Source organism: Balaenoptera physalus (assembly GCF_965194825.1).
Source record: "Balaenoptera physalus genome assembly, chromosome: 16".
In the NCBI taxonomy this organism is placed as follows: domain Eukaryota; kingdom Metazoa; phylum Chordata; class Mammalia; order Artiodactyla; family Balaenopteridae; genus Balaenoptera; species Balaenoptera physalus.
The window spans coordinates 65,682,076-65,697,867 of record NC_138898.1 but is presented as its reverse complement, the minus strand read 5'-3'; the positions used below and the strand labels follow the sequence as shown (position 1 = coordinate 65,697,867).

Here is a 15,792-nt window from a genome sequence, read left to right as displayed (position 1 = left end):
CGCAATGATCACTAATTATTTCACGTACATTTTAGTCCAGCTATCTATGTACATCCTCTAGAATACTTGCAACTCCGAAAAAAATATATATTATTTACTCCACTTTATAAATTAGGAAAAGGAGGCTAAGAAGGGTTAAGTAAATTGCTTAATATCATGCAGCTAGTATGTTGTGGGACCAGGATTTGGACTCAGTCTGAATTACTTCAAAGCATCTGCCCATCCTATTACTCTAGCCACTAGAGGGTATCATGAAGGAAAAGATTCAGTTCTTTTCTTTTAATACCTTACATATAGTTAAGGGTCTAAGACATAACCATCACAATAAAGGGCTCACTGAGAAATATATGTGTCAGGGATTCTGCTCAACTCTATAGAGATTTTCTCATTTAATTATCTGAATAACCCCATGAAGTACATAGTACTACTATCCCAAATTGACAAGTGATGTTAAGTAGCTTTCTTTTTATCGTGGATTGGATCTGAGCTTCAAACCCCGGCAGTCTGACTCCAGAGTCTATTCTTTAAACTACCATTGCTTCCCAGGACTGTTGATCTGGGACACGGATTATTCAGAAGAGAATTTAGTTGAAGTCAGGCTAAGTGAGGGGTTAGGCCATGTGAACAGAATCAATGGTAGCTGCAGTTAGGGAGTTAAGGGTCAAGTTAATGATAGGAGGTAAGTTGTCCATGGCAGCAGAACTTTCAGGACCATGGATAGCCACCCAAAGAGGAGTTTATGGTTGGTCTAAGTCAGGTAAAAAGCCCTCATCCTCAAACAAGGTTAATGTCACCTATCCACTGTCTTTATTATTAATTGACCTTCACACCCTTCTCGCTTGGCTTAGCGCCTCAGAATTCATGGAGTAATTTTCAGTACCCTCAAGAACTCTTGATGTCTGTAGTTGATGTGAGTAATTGTTTTGAGCTTCCATTGGTATAGAGAACGTCCAAGAGGGTCGTTGAGGATGAGTAGTGAGGAGCATGAGAGGACAGGAGAATTCTCAGCCCTTTCAATCAATTGGTTTGTCCTCTAACCACCCATTTTCCTGTAATTCAGGGTAAGATTAAAACTAAGGCCAGGGCCCTAACAATAAATGTGAACAGTTTAAAACAGTTCAGTTGCAGAATACAGGCAGTGCCACAAGGAAGCTCATGATTAATTGCCGAATGGAAGGTACAGTCAAATGCCACTGGAGGGTGAAATCATTGTAAGCTGCAGTGGTCTCAGGAGACAATTGAAAGATGTATTTGTCTAAGTGGAGATAAGGAGAGGGTTATTTCAGAAAAAAGTAAAGAGCACATTAAAAAAGTACAGAGGTAGGGAGCTATAAAATGTCTAGTGGGGAATAAACAGGCTGACTTTTTTTCCTGGAGACTCATATTTGTGTTTGATCAGATTTGATTCTTATTTGTATGTATGTACACAAAATGTCATCAGAGTGAAGAAACATCAGATATGCTTTCAAGCCACTGGGGGCTGATGTGGATACAGAAAGGCTCCTGCACCTCTTTAGCCAGACAGCTCTATCAGCACTGGATTTCTGCTCTAATTATAAAACATCATTGGAGACAAGCTATGCTGTAGCATTTCTCCCCAAGCAACTAGGGGGCCCAGAGAAGCTGGATTGTCATTTGCAGGAGACAAATGACAATGATCCCTTGAGATGTAATGTGCAGAAAAAATACAATCCTGTTATGAGACTGTCATTGTAAAGGTTTCTTCTTGTTCCCAGCTCAGACAGAGGAGGGAGACAAGGTACCATGTTAACAACAGGACTGAGATTTTACCCAGAGTATGGAAAGATAAGCAGATCCCTGCCATTTCGGAAAAACAATCCTTTGGGGTTGAATCAAATTAAATGCTATAACAAAAAAATGTTTTGATGTCCAAGAGAAGGAATATGGCTTAACAGCTAAAGTTCCACTACTGATAGACCTGGGAAGCCTTGGTGATGAAATTTAATTTCTACATTCTTTGAAGACATCACAGACTCCATTGTGCAGTAAAGAGGTTTCCCAAGTGGAATTCTGGAGTTCTGACCATCTTTAAGAGACCCATTGGCTGATAAAGGACATTGTCCTTAATTTTAATGAGGAAAAAGAAGACTGTGTAATGGGAGATAGAGGGTTAAATCCATTCAACTCAAACCATTGGAAATTGTGCTTAAGTGTATCTGTGCACGTGGAGGCTCAAACTTTGGTACCTAGCATGGTGAATATTAAGATAGTAATCCTTTACCAAGAAGTCATCCAGATTATTTCATGCCTGTTGCCTTGTACCCAATAAAGTACCAGCATGGTATATAGGAAAGGATAGGAGCTTTGGCATTGGAGAGATTTGGGTTCAAGTCCTAGCTCAACTACTTTCTAACAGTGTGACCTTGGGCAAGTTACTTAAATTTTCTGAGCCTCATTTTTCTAATCTGTGTCATGGGGATACTTATCCTCTGTGCAAAACATTTGGGAGAGTGCCTGACGTATATTAGGTGCTCAAGAAATATGCATCACATGTTCCCACATTACGATCACAAGCAGTTGTTTTATCGCTTCCTTTGTGAAGTGGTGGACACTTCTTTTTGTCTTCCAGTATGTTTCCCCTCCTCTTCACTACTTAACACTACTTTGATTTCCCTTTGGAAAAAACCCACCTATTCACCCATCTCAGTCCATGTGGTTTGGGTAGAGAGCTTTCTTTACTGCAGAGGTAGACATACCTTCATCAGTCATGGTTTTCCATGTTCCTGGCCACAATAATTGGTTCAGGGATGGACATGTGACCCAAGATGGCCAATGAGACTTGATCCCAGTACTTTTATGGATCTTTCTGGAAGGAGAAGCTCTATTCCTCTGGTGGTTGTTAAGAAGAATCAGATAGTTACCCAAAAAGTTAAACATAGAATGACAACATGACTCATCAATTCCACTCCCAGGAAAATACCCAAAATAATTAAAAACAGGTGTTCAAACAAAAGCTTATACATGAATGTTCATAGCAGCATTATTTGTAACAGCCCAAAGGGGACAACTCAAATGTCCATCAACAGATGAATGGATAAACAAAATGGATAAAAATATCCATATAATGGAATATTATTCAACCACATAAAGGAAGAAGTATCAATACATGCTACACCATGGTTGAACCTTGAAAACATTATTTAGCGACAGCTTTGTAGGCACCCACCTCCTGCTGAAAGAAAAAGGCTGATAACAAACTTAATACAAATGGAAGGAAAGTATTTCCAAGGGCCACACAGCTCCACTTTTCCCACAGAAAGGAAGGTGAGATGCTCTTTGAATCCTACACTCCATTTTTCTCTTTTCATGAGCTTACTCAACAAGACCAGCTCAAATGCTGCTTTTTCCAGGAAGGATTCAAAGTTGAACTTAGTCACTCCCTGCCTTAGGGAGAAGTATTTTTGTAAATGTTTCTTTTCCCCATAGGTTAGGGAGCTTCTGGGGGTAGCAATCATGTCTTATTCTTATTTGTATCCCTCACCTGTAATGCCTACTACAGTGCCTGGCACATAGTGTTTGCTCAGTGAACACTTAATTTGAAGAGAGAGTTGCTCATAATTTTGTGTGAGAGTAACACGTAACTGATTTTAGATCTAGTTTTGTTTACCACTTAGCATGATTCCTTAAAGTATGCACTTTATATAAAGTATAGCCATATGTGTATCTACCTATACCTACTTGACACTACACCTACATCTTCACCTACATCTACACCGACATCTACATCTACATCTATGTCTGAGTAATACTACCTGAGAGAAACTGCAATCCTTCCCTATCTATGAAACACACTGTACATTGAACTTGGGCCCCAAGTTCAGAAATCACTGAACATACTATTCTGCATATCCCAGAGGTCATTGAACTACTGCCTCCTGCAGTGCAACCTCCGCCCCTGTCTCCAACTCAGTGATAATCATAAGGATGAAGATCAGTTGCCAGTTATTGAGTATTTGGTTTGAGCTGGGATCTCTAAGTTCTTCACCCACATGATTTCGTTCAATCCACACAACAGCCATTTGACCCAGGTTCTGTGATTATCCTCATTCTACTGATACACGGAGACTGAGGGAGGCTCAGCTACTTGCCCAAGGTCACACATCCCATTCGAGGGCAGAACCAGGATTCAAACCCGTTTGACCTCCAATCCCACATTCCCGACCAGCGCAACTGCCAAACGGGAAATTCTGCCCTAGTTGGACAATTCCCTTTCCCTGCCACCTCCTGCCCATCACCACCTCCTTCTGAGAGCTGAAGGGTCTAAGAACCAGTATCTGATGAATCTGAATCCTGCTGGTGTACCCTCTCTTTATGTGTGTGTCTCTCCAGTTTGCTGTAGTTCTGAAAGGGGCTTAGTTTGGGGCAGTTCTCATTTGGTAACTTCATGAACCCCAGAGGGCGGGAGTGGTCATGTTCTTGTCCTTGTCACTTCCCATTATGTCTGGAGATGTGCATGCAGGACCCTTCCTCCCCTACGCCCCCCATTATATAGAGCATGGCATGGGAGATGACATAGATGCGACAAAACCTTCAGAATCTGTTGCCGGGTACCATCGTCTGTCATCATCATTTTGGTGGCAGTCTCAAATACATAAGCCCATTTTCCTCTAGAAATCAGGCTCAGGGAGACCCTGTGCTCACACTTCTGAGCCCTTAGGTGGAAGAGGAACTGAGTCAAGTTCCTGGGCCATTCTGGACCTATCTGGCCTCAGATCCATCCTTTGCCTTCCCGCTGCAGACCATGGTTCCCAGGCTCCCACATAAGCAGAGTTGCAGCTGAACTTGGCCAGTGGGAGGTGCTGATGGGAGACTGGCAGGCAGGAGGGAGGAATAAGCCATGGTATTTCTTTCTCCCTTTGTCTCCCGTGGCATCTCTGCAGCAGCGGTATCTCCTCTGTGGCTGCAGGTCCTGTGGGACAGACCCCGCTTTTGTCCTGGGCTCAGTAACGCCCAACCTCCCTTGGTCCCTTGTTCTAAGGGTTGTAGTCGATTCCTGCTGTTTATTCATCTTTGGCAGGACCAGGACGAGGATGAAACAAGTGAGGCTGAGTAATGCAAGTGTGGGGTCAGATCCTGTCTTTATTTAAAGTTTTGATATTTTCTTTATCATTGATTTTTTTCTGCATCAATCTAGACTTTTAAAAGTAAAGATCTTCCTTGACTTATGATGGGGTTATGTCGCGATAAACCCATTGTAAGTGGAAAATGCATTTAATACACCTAACCTACTGCACAGCATAGCTGAGTCTAGCCTACCTTAAATGTGCTCAGAACATTTACATTAGCCTACAGTGGGGCAAAATCACTTAACAGGAAGCCTATTTTATAACAAAATATTGAATATCTCATGTCATTTATTGAATACTGTACTGAAAGTGAAAAACAGAATTGTTGTCCGGGTACAGAACGGTTGTAACGGTACCGGTTGTTTACCCTGGTGATCACGTGGCTGACTAGGAGATGGCGGCTCTTGGCAGCTGTCGAGCATCATTGGAGGGTCGCACTGCCTAGGGCTAGCCTGGGAAAAGATCAGAATTCAAAATTTGAAGTATGATTTTTACTGAATGCGTACCACTTTCACACCATCACAAAGTAAAAAAATTGAAGTTGAACCATCGTAAGTCGGGGACTCTCTGTATTACTTTAAAGTAGGATTCCCACATTATTCCATTTGGTACCTTGGTCTTTTGTCACCCAAACATCCCCAGCGTTAAAATCCTGCTGTTTAAAATACTCAAGTGGTTTCTCCTCCCCAGTTACACACTGATAGTGTGCCTCACACAGATTTCGACATATACGTCTCCATGAAGTAGGGATTAGTATTATATCCATTGTACATATGAGGACAGATGCTCAGAAAACTTTAGTGACCTGCCAGTGCCACTGAAGCTATGATGGGGCAGAATTGGATCTCGAACCCAGGTCTTTGGGACTCCAGAATCCTCACTCTTAACCATTAAGCTCTGTGGTTTTATTATATATATTTTCAAAGGATTCAACTAAGAACAAAAATCCCTTTTGATCAGGAAGAAACCTTTTGATTGTGGAGAACACTCTTAAAAGGGTCTCTGTCTGGGCTCTTTGAAACTTGAAATTTATATGCAGAGAATACAACCATGTGAGGACAGGTGATATTGGGATGAAACTGGGCAGGTTTATATTCTTCTCTGAGCTGATTTGTCTCAGTAAATCCCCAGCAAATATCACTTGTCTCATTTTCCTTCAATCCTTTTGTCTGAGTTTGAGTTGAAAACATTTTTTCCCTCTTTCTTTGTAAATTCTCTTGATTTTGATTATGTAACCAGGCCAGGCAGTTGCCTTTGCTGAACAGAAGTCTCAAATGAATAGATATCAATGGTAATACCAGTAATTATAACAGTTTCTCTCTGCAGCACATGTCTGAAACTGCTTTTATTGATTTATTTTGACTCAGTTCCATATAGGGCAATTTTTCAGTTCACACAAACATATGCTTATCTCCTTTTGGTTCCGACCATTCTGAGCTCTGTTTTTAAAGATTATAATTCCTCAGGACAGCTCCGACAGCGGAGCAGATGAAACAGGACTGAGGTACCTCAAATTAACTGTAACCTTGAAGGGTTATTAATGAGTGGGAAGGATGGAGAACCTCAGTTTGGGGTTTGATTTCTGTGTTTTCTTTCTGATTTGATTTAAGCAGAACTTGGAGCTACATGGAGTTGCGTGTAGGAAGAGGAAAGGGAGATAGGAGGGGGTCATCCAGGCAAAGATAGGAGTCAAAGAGAAGAAAAATGGAAGAGGAAGCACCAGTTGCCAGTGTTCCCCTGACTCAGGTAGCTCTGCTTCTCTGGGATTCATCCCAGTGGTCCTATTTTTTTCCCCCTCAATCAAGGGAAAAATGCAAAGTATTAAAAGGGCAATTTGTTTGGATGGCTAGGAATGTCAAAGTTACTACTTTTCCACCACAGTTGAGCTCTTTCATTAAGTTGAATCTAGAAAACTTAGATGAAGCAAAGGAGAAGGGGGTGGGGAGGAAGCTAGTTTTAAATATTTCCAAATATTTTGTGGTCCTACATGCAGGCACGTTCTACCCCCCCCACCCTCTCTCTCTCTCTCTCTCACACACACACACACACACACACACACACACACACACACGATACAGTTGAGATTCCACTGAACATGCCTACAGAACATAATACTACTGAACATATTATTCTATGACCTGTTTTTCAAATTAGTGATGCATCATGAACCCATTTATGTGTCAATAATTATACTTCTGTGTGATCATTTTTCATGGCTGAATAGCATTCCATTGGATGGACATATATAATGTATTTAACCAGTCACCTAGTGTTGGATATTTAATTTGTTTCTTTTCTTTTCCTTCCTGGCCTCTTTTACTTTCCCTATCTCCTTCCTTCCTTCCCTCCCTCCATCCTCCCTCCCTTCCTTTCTCCTGTCTTCCTATTTAACCATTCTGAAATAAACAACTTTGACTTTCTTCATGAATTGGAAACATTTGCTTAGGACAGAGTCTTAGCTGCAGATTTTGGGTCAAAGAGTGTGCCAATTTTTAAGCTTCTGATGCATTCACTACTCTTTCCTCTGAGAAGATTGTACTGATGCATACAGGAAATATGGCAATTTTAACCCCAGAATTACCCCATCCCGTGAGTCTTCTCTGAAGGTGTAGTGTTTGCACTGAGAACTCTAGGATGGGTGTAAGTTAACAAGGCAAGGGTGAGGGATGGTGATAATAGTGGTGGTGGTGATGGCAAACATTATGGCAGAGGAAGCCACGTGTGTAAGGAACACCTGGTAGGAGGGAGTAAAAGACCTTCAAAGAGGCAGAGTCAGCACAAAAAATAAAGGAGGAGGGTGTATTATTCAGGATTCTTGAGATTTATTACAAGGAAGTAGCTCATGTGATTATGGAGTCTGGCAAGTCCCAAGATTGTAGTCGGCAAGCTGGAGACACAGGAGAGCCAATGTTTTAGTATCAGTCCAAAGGCAGGGAAAAAAAAGCAAAAAACAAAAAAACCTATGTCCTAGCTCAAGGCAGTCAGCCAGGAAGAGTTTGCTCTTATTTGTGGGAGGGTCAGCCTTTTTGTTCTATTGAGGCCTTCAACTGTTTAGACGAGGCCCACCCACATTGGGGAGGACAATCTGCTTTATTTAGTCTACTGATTGAAAAATTAATCTCATCCAAAAACACCTGCACAGACACACCCAGAATAATATTTGACCAAATGTCTGGGCATACTGTGGCCCAGTCAAGTTGACCCCAAAATTAAGCATCACAGGGGGAACATGAGAGGAGGTTCCAGAATGGGCAGTATCGGAGGGATTGTGGATGGAAGGAGAATAGGACCATACAAGGCCTTGTGGACCGCATAAGGGATTTTGATTTTCATCATAAGAGATATTGGAAGCCACTAAGTGGTTTTAGCAAGGCTGGAGATGCGGTGACATAACCACATTCACAATAACCCTATGAAGTATGAGGGGAAGGCATTGCTTACCCATATGACAGATGAAAAGACTGGGCTAGAACTTTTAAGTAGCTCGCAGAGGTCTTCTCTCACTCCACAGTACAAATTAGGGTTCTTTTGCACATGCTAAACTGCTACTTGTGGGTGCACATATGCATAGAGGACTTTTGCAAGGCATCCCCCAAATACACTGATTCACCCACATCCCGTTACTTCAACTTGGAAGTGCCAAGGAGTTAATGTCCCCAGAAGCCACCCAATGGCAGATGGGGAGCTAGTGGGTAAATACTGCAGCCTGGCAGTCCCACACTGCGGAATCGTCCCGAGGTGCATGCCCCCCAGTTCTCTCCCATAGCTCCCAGTGGGACTGCGCTTCCGTTGCCCAGAGCAGTAATCTTTTTGATAACACAGTCTGTGTTGGCCGCTTCCTCACCTCTTCACTAACCTGCTGAGGTTTCCCGAGACCACTTCCCCAATAAATAATTTACACTTAAGTCTTGTCTCAGGCTCTACTTCTGTGGGAACCCAGCCAAGGGCAGGGACACTCTTTCCAGGACATTCTTGCTTCTGTGCAGTTCTGCTGTGAGCACTTGGAGCTTGGCAGGCACTTGGACTCCGCAGCTGGACGTTTTAGTGATGAGCGTGGGGCCAAGACTCTCAACATTTTTTCCTCTTTCCCACTCATGACCTCAGAGCCGGTGTCGGGGAAGGACCTCTGGGGGCGATGTGCGTAAACCTTGCCTGCGATGCGTTTCTGCTTAAGGCAGGTTTTGACAGTGGGTACCTGCCAGCATGTCAGCAGCAGTGTTGACACCATGCATGGGGCTGAAGGATTAATCACCAGCCTCTGCCAAGTCCAGGATAACACGCCTGCCATCTTCTCACCTCTGACACTCCTGCTACCCAGCGGATCCCCAGGGCTCCATCAATAATTCATAGAAGAACCAACGGCATCAGGACTCTGACACACTTTCCAACAGTCAACCAGATTCTGGCTTTTTTCCTACCTTCTGGGTCAGGCCTTGTGCTCTGGTTTCCTGAACTGCAGGTGGCATCAGGAGAAGAATTAACTTCAGGGCTGTCATTTCCCAGGGACGCCAGTACTAGGGATGCAAATTAAATACTCATAATTAGAAGATGCCTTTCTGCCAGGTTTCTTTCGGGAAAACTTCCTCCTCATTCTGTCTGATATTCCCATGGAGACGAGGGGGGAAAATTCATATCTGGCAGCAGGCTGTGGTATCAGAAATAATGGCTCGAGGCACGAGGAAAACGTAATCAATATATACCTGCTGAGAGGTCCCATGATGGGAAGGAAATTGACTCTGTTCCCCAGTGCATATAGCCCATGTTGGTGTCCTGCTTTCTTTGTGTATTTGGCAGAGGGGAAATGCATAATCGTGGTTCTTCAGGGGAAAAAATACCCCATGAAACCATTACGTCGTCATCAGTCTATATAAGATAATCCATTGCTGGGGGCGGGAGCTTAAAATATCCAAGCAGGTCTCCTGGTTTTCTGCCTGCTTTCTCTTTGTTTGTGCCCAAACTCTTGCAGTCTGGCAATATACTTTTCCTTTCTGCCTTCTACCCCTTGCCCCAAACAAATAATAATTGATGACACTTGTTTCACAATGTATGTCACCTCCCTGGAGAAGTTTCTTGGGAAAAAAAAAACTTAACGTGGGTTGATCATGTATCTCTGGACTGTTTTATCATAGATCTGAAGGTCTGAATATAGAGCTAGCCCTAAAACTCTAATGCATATCAACTAGATGATTTTTTTTTTCCTCAGCAGAAGTATATAGGCCTGAGTTTCTGGTTGCAAATAAAATGACAGCATGGATGATAGTGACATGAAGCAGAAAAAGGATCTATAGTTTGGAAAACAAATAGGAAGCAAGGGAGGCACGACCTGGCCAGGACTTGGTCTTAAGACCAGCCAGCGTGGGGTATCCCCGTTGGTGTGGTTGCCCTGGATATTGTTATTTTGCAACTGTGCTCCAAAGCCAGCCTCAGCTACTTGAGTATCTCTAAAGATCGCTGTCTTTGCATCCTCTGTTCAGTGTCAAGCCCTGGAGATGGGCACCTACCAGCTGAGCTTCAGCCATGGCCATCGACCTAGCTTCCAGGTACTAGCGACAGGCACCCCATCCCTTCCACCCCGTAAGGGGAGTCTTTGAAAGGGCAGTCTTTTCCATCACCCACCCATCCTCCTCCCTCTTCGTCTTACCCCCTTTGCTTTCTCCTGTCATTTTCCCACCCAACATATAATTTACTCAGCTATCATGTTTATGCTCTGCCATCCCCCACTAGGATCTGAGTTCCATGAGAGCAGGATTTTGGTCTCCCTCATTCACTGCTAAATCCTAGAACAGTGCCTGGCACGTGGTAAGCATTTAATAAATGTAGGTTGAAGGAAAGAATCAATGAAATGGGAGGGATGGTTTGGATGCTGGGCTTCTCCAAAGGATGAATATCCCTGGCAAGAAATATTTCTCATTCTCGATAAAAGGAACAATCACTTTTAGGAGCTGGCTCTTTGTTTTTAGCAAGACGAGACCATGAGTAACTCACGCACTGCAGAGAGAAGTGCTGCGCTGTGACATTTTCCCTCAGATTTTCTTCTGTGCAAAGTTGATATTTATAGCCAGTGTCCACCGGCCTCTGTTTATCTGCAAAGTGTATTGTAGAGGCCTCACCAAGGATCCTGGATCATAGCAGAGTTATGGGCAGACCCATCTCTTTATACCTCGGGCAGAGAATAAAGGGAGAGTCTAGTTCCTCTGCTAAGAAGGACCATTTGGGGAAACGGTACCACTGGGCACGGGGCATTTGGGGTGGCGGGTTTGTGGGGAAAAAATGCAGACTTAGTTGTTTAAGCGCCCTCAGCCCGATCACGTGCTTAAGGAGCAACATTTATTGACCATCTACTATATGCCAGGAGCTCTTCCAAGCCTTCCACATGCTCTGATCCTTTAATCCACCATACTGTTATCGCCATATTGCAGCTGGAAAACTGGGACACACTTGAGATCTATGTGAGCCGTGCCAAGTTACATGAGGACTTTCGCCCTTTCAGAGTCACGGAGAGGGACCTGGCTGCGACACCAAGCCAAGCTGTCCTCTTCTGAGGACAAGAGAGGAAGGTGCCTGCCCGAGAGCTGCCCATTGTACCCAGCTCCCAGGTGCCCTGAGGAGGTTGTGTTGACAGAGATTTGGCCCAGTGGGCTCTCGGTGTTTGATCGTGCGGGGCCATGGAATAAGATGTATGGAAGAGAGGAAGTTGCGGGGCACAGGTGCTAGAAGATTCCAGGACTGCTTATGACTGCCCTATAGAGAGAATCTTTCACTGCCTTCACACCTGGATTTTGGAGTAAGGCTATTGAGATTCACCACCTGCTTCTGCCCCTAATTCACCACCACAAAGGAAACACCTCGAATGTTGGCTGTTACTGCCCTTAACACAAGGGATTTGGAGAAATGCAGCATTTTTCTTGCTATGGCATGGTGCTAATGGAGCCACAGTTGGTGTAGTCACTGCAATCAAATGAACATAAACTCAAAAATGTGCCTTTATTCTGGGGCCAAGGAATTAATTAGGTGTGCGTTGGAGAGGGATTAAGATACAAGATGCCAGCTAACATGCAAGATCTCCAGTTAAATTTGAATTTTAGATAGACAATGAATAATATTTTAATATAAGTATGTCTCATGAAATATTTGTAACATACTTATATGAAAAAATTATTCATTGTTTATTTGAAATTCAAATTTAACTGGGCATCCTGTACTTTTATGTGCTAAATCTTGCAATCCTAAGAGTTTTGCTTTGTCTCTGGCTATTCCTGGCCTTATATTAGCCTCTTTCTCCCCGCTGCCTGCTTAAATGTGAAATCAGAAGTCATAAAAGACTTGACACAATGACAAGAATTTTAATGGCCTAAGGCATTAATTCATCCTTGACAGGAGACATATCCAGTCTATTTAGGTTCAGTGATTTGAAATGGCACATTTTCATATTTCCCACCCCCACTCCATCCCCACCAAGAATCAGGACGGATTGGGAAGCAATTTATTCCATTCTTAGGGAGTTTGAGGGAAAACGTCTCCTTGTGAAGAGGGTGAGGATTTAAGGCCTAAAGGTAGATGTTGGAGGCCCTTTGGGCGGGAGTTAATTCCACTCTCCTTGCACTCTGCTGCTATTTTCTTTAACAGTCATGAGCATACAGGTGTAGCTAGCAATGCAGAGGAGAGACATGTCCCAAATCTGGATGATTAAGACATGTTTTTCTCATTTCCACCCTGTAATTTGAGATGTTCTTGATTTTAATTTTTTGCTCATCATCAACTAGCAGTGGCACCAAACATTTTAATGTTTAAAATCTCTGCCCCCTACCTCCCGGGCTCTCTCTCAAGCCATTTACGGTGTCTAGATATGCACTTGATCCCAAAAAAGAGCCCTGCAGTGAATCTTTACACACAAGTGAAAATTTCCTTTTGTAGTACAAATTACCCATCTTCCCCATTTTATGAATTTTGTAAATGTTTAGGCTTTTGTATATTGATTTTTAAAAAAGCGGATGTTGGGCTTCCCTGGTGGTGCAGTGGTTAAGAATCTGCCCACCAGTGCAGGGGACAGAGGTTCGATCCCTGGTCCGGGAAGATCCCACATGCTGCGAAGCAACTAAGCCCGTGCGCCACAACTACTGAGCCTGCGCTCTAGAGCCCGAGAGCCACAACTACTGAGCCCGTGTGCCTAGAGCCCTGCTCCGCAACAAGAGAAGCCACCGCAATGAGAAGCCCGTGCACCACAACGAAGACCCAACACAGCCCAAAATAAAAACAAATAAATAGATAAATTTATAAAAAAATAAAATCAGATGTTTGTGTATGCCACTGGCTGTCTAGACCTCTGTTCCTCTCTTTCTTCCTCCCCATCATCCTCATCCTCTTCCTATTCATCGTTTTTGTGTTAAACTCACAATTAAGCATTACCACTTAGAGCAGTGATCTTCAAACCTGGCTACATTTTCGTGTTGCAGGGGTAATTAAAAAACCTATGGATGCTCAGAGCACAGCCCCAGAGACTCTGACTTAAATGGTCTGAGATGCGATACTGCCGAGTGATTCTAGCTGCAGCCAGGTCGGAGGACCACCAGCCTAGAGGTAAAAAATAGCCTGAACTGAGGGGTCTAGATTCCCATCCTACCTATGATGTGTCCTCTGGCAAGGTACCACCTTCCTGAGGCTCAGTTTCCTCATCCATAAGATGGGGGTGATTGCAGCCGAGTTGAGTAGTTGTGATAAGAGACCATGTGGCCCACAAAGTCTAAAATATTTGCTCTGAACCTTTACAGAGAAAGTTTGCCTTAACTTAACAACATAACTTAAGCCTGTACCATAAACCTCATTTATGTCCTCATGGAGTTCCCAGGCTAGTGGGGGGAGACACTTTAAATACCTCCCATGTATTCCAGTAAAGGCACAGTGTGGTATCATGGAGACAGTCTGGGATTGGCTTCTTTCCTCAAATCCTCCCCAAACCATACATTTGACCTTAAGTAACCTGCTTTTTTTTTTTCTTCCCTCTGAGCCTCAGTTTCTTCATTTCTAATGTAGAAGGGTGGGGCTAGATGATCTCTAAGGGCTCTTTCAGCTCTAGTATTTTCTGATTCCATCCCTGGCATCCTGTATTGCTCTTAAAGCACAGATCTACCAATTCTATGGGAACTGGTCCAGGAGATCTTTTAAACTGGGCATGGGGAAGTAGCAGCCTTTCTCGCCTCCACACTACAGATGTTTTAGAGCAAATCAATACCATTCTGGGGAATTCCCTGGCGGTCCACTGGTTGGGACTCCATGCTTTCACTGATGAGGGCCCAGGTTCAGTCCCTGGTCGGGGAACTAAGATCCCACATGCCATGAGGCTGGGCCAAAAAATAAAATAAAATAAAATAAGCAGAAGAGATTTGTTTATGGTGGCTCTTAAGGGTGAAAGGAGAAACTTCTTTAAAAGAAAAAAAAAAATACCAGTCTGCATCATAGCCACTCTTCTTTCTCCAGAGGTTCAGAGAAAGGTTTAGAAATTCCTCTGTGGCAGGATGAATCGTGGCCCCCAAAGATATCCAGGTCCTAATCCTTGGAACCTATGAATGTTTACCTTATACAGCAAAAAAAACCTCTGAAAATGCGATTAAATTAAGAATCTTGAAATAGGGATCATCCTGAATTACTAGGCATGCCCTTAATGCGCCCATTATGTCCTTATAGGAGGGAAGCAGAAGGCAGGGGGAGATTTGACTGCACAGAAGGCAATAGGACAACCTCAGCTGAGAGAGTTTTAAAGATACTAGACTGCTGGCTTTGAAGATGGAGGAAGGGGCCAGGAGCCAAGGAATGCAAAGAATGCAGCTCTAGAAGTTGGAAAAGGCAACTGAAAGGAACCTCCACTCTGTAGTATCCCTGGAGAGAGCACAGCCCTGTTGATGTTTTAATTTCCAAACTGCTTTTGGGCTTCCCACCTAGAGAACTCTAAGAGGATGAATGTGTGTTGTTTCAAACCACCACATTTGTGTTAATTGTTGTGACAGCAGCCGTAGGAAAGTGATACATCCTCCTTATATCAATAAGTCACCCATGGATCCCAAGGAGAATCCTGTAAAATCAGTCTCATACCAGAGGGAAAATTAGTAAAGGGTTTTATTTTGGTCAGCCTTGTGGAAACACTGGAATGGAATAGAGGCAGAGGAAAAAAATGAAGGGAGAGTTGAATGGGCTGAGAGAGAGCTTGGGGCCCTCCCCAGCTTTTCATCTCCATCCATCACTGTGCTAGGCCAAATTCTAAGCTAGCCTCCACAATCTCTACCTCCTGGCATCACACCGTGGTGGGACCTGGGATTTGCTTCTAACCAATAGAATATGGCAGAGGTGACATTGTCTCTATCTTAGACTAGAGAGAGAGAGAGACTCTCCCTTTGACCTTGCAAAACCAAACAGCCCCGTTGTGAACTGTCTGGGAACTGGCACCGGTCTCTAGGATTTGAGGGCAGCCCCTATAGCCAGTAAGAAATCAAGACCCTTAGTCATTCAGCAACATGAAAATGCATTTGCCAACAACCAAAATGAGCTTGGAAGCAGGTCCTTCCCCAGTCAACATTCAAGATGAGAACACATCCTCCTCCTCCCCCGGCCCCCCACACCCTGATTGCAGCCTTGTGAGACCCGTAGGAAAAGACCCAGTTAAGCTGTGCCTGAATGTCTGACCCACAGAAACAGTGAGATGATCAATGTATAT

The 15,792-nt window shown here is 43.6% G+C and overlaps 1 long non-coding RNA gene across 1 annotated transcript in view; it reads right to left on the bottom strand.

The window, feature by feature from the left end:
- The window catches only part of LOC309645981, a 36,341-nt gene extending 20,549 nt beyond the window's left edge, over positions 1-15,792 (bottom strand). Inside the window, exon 1 of the long non-coding RNA XR_014255150.1 lies at positions 1-15,792. This exon is cut by the window's left edge and continues 15,551 nt beyond it. This is a non-coding gene — a long non-coding RNA (uncharacterized lncRNA).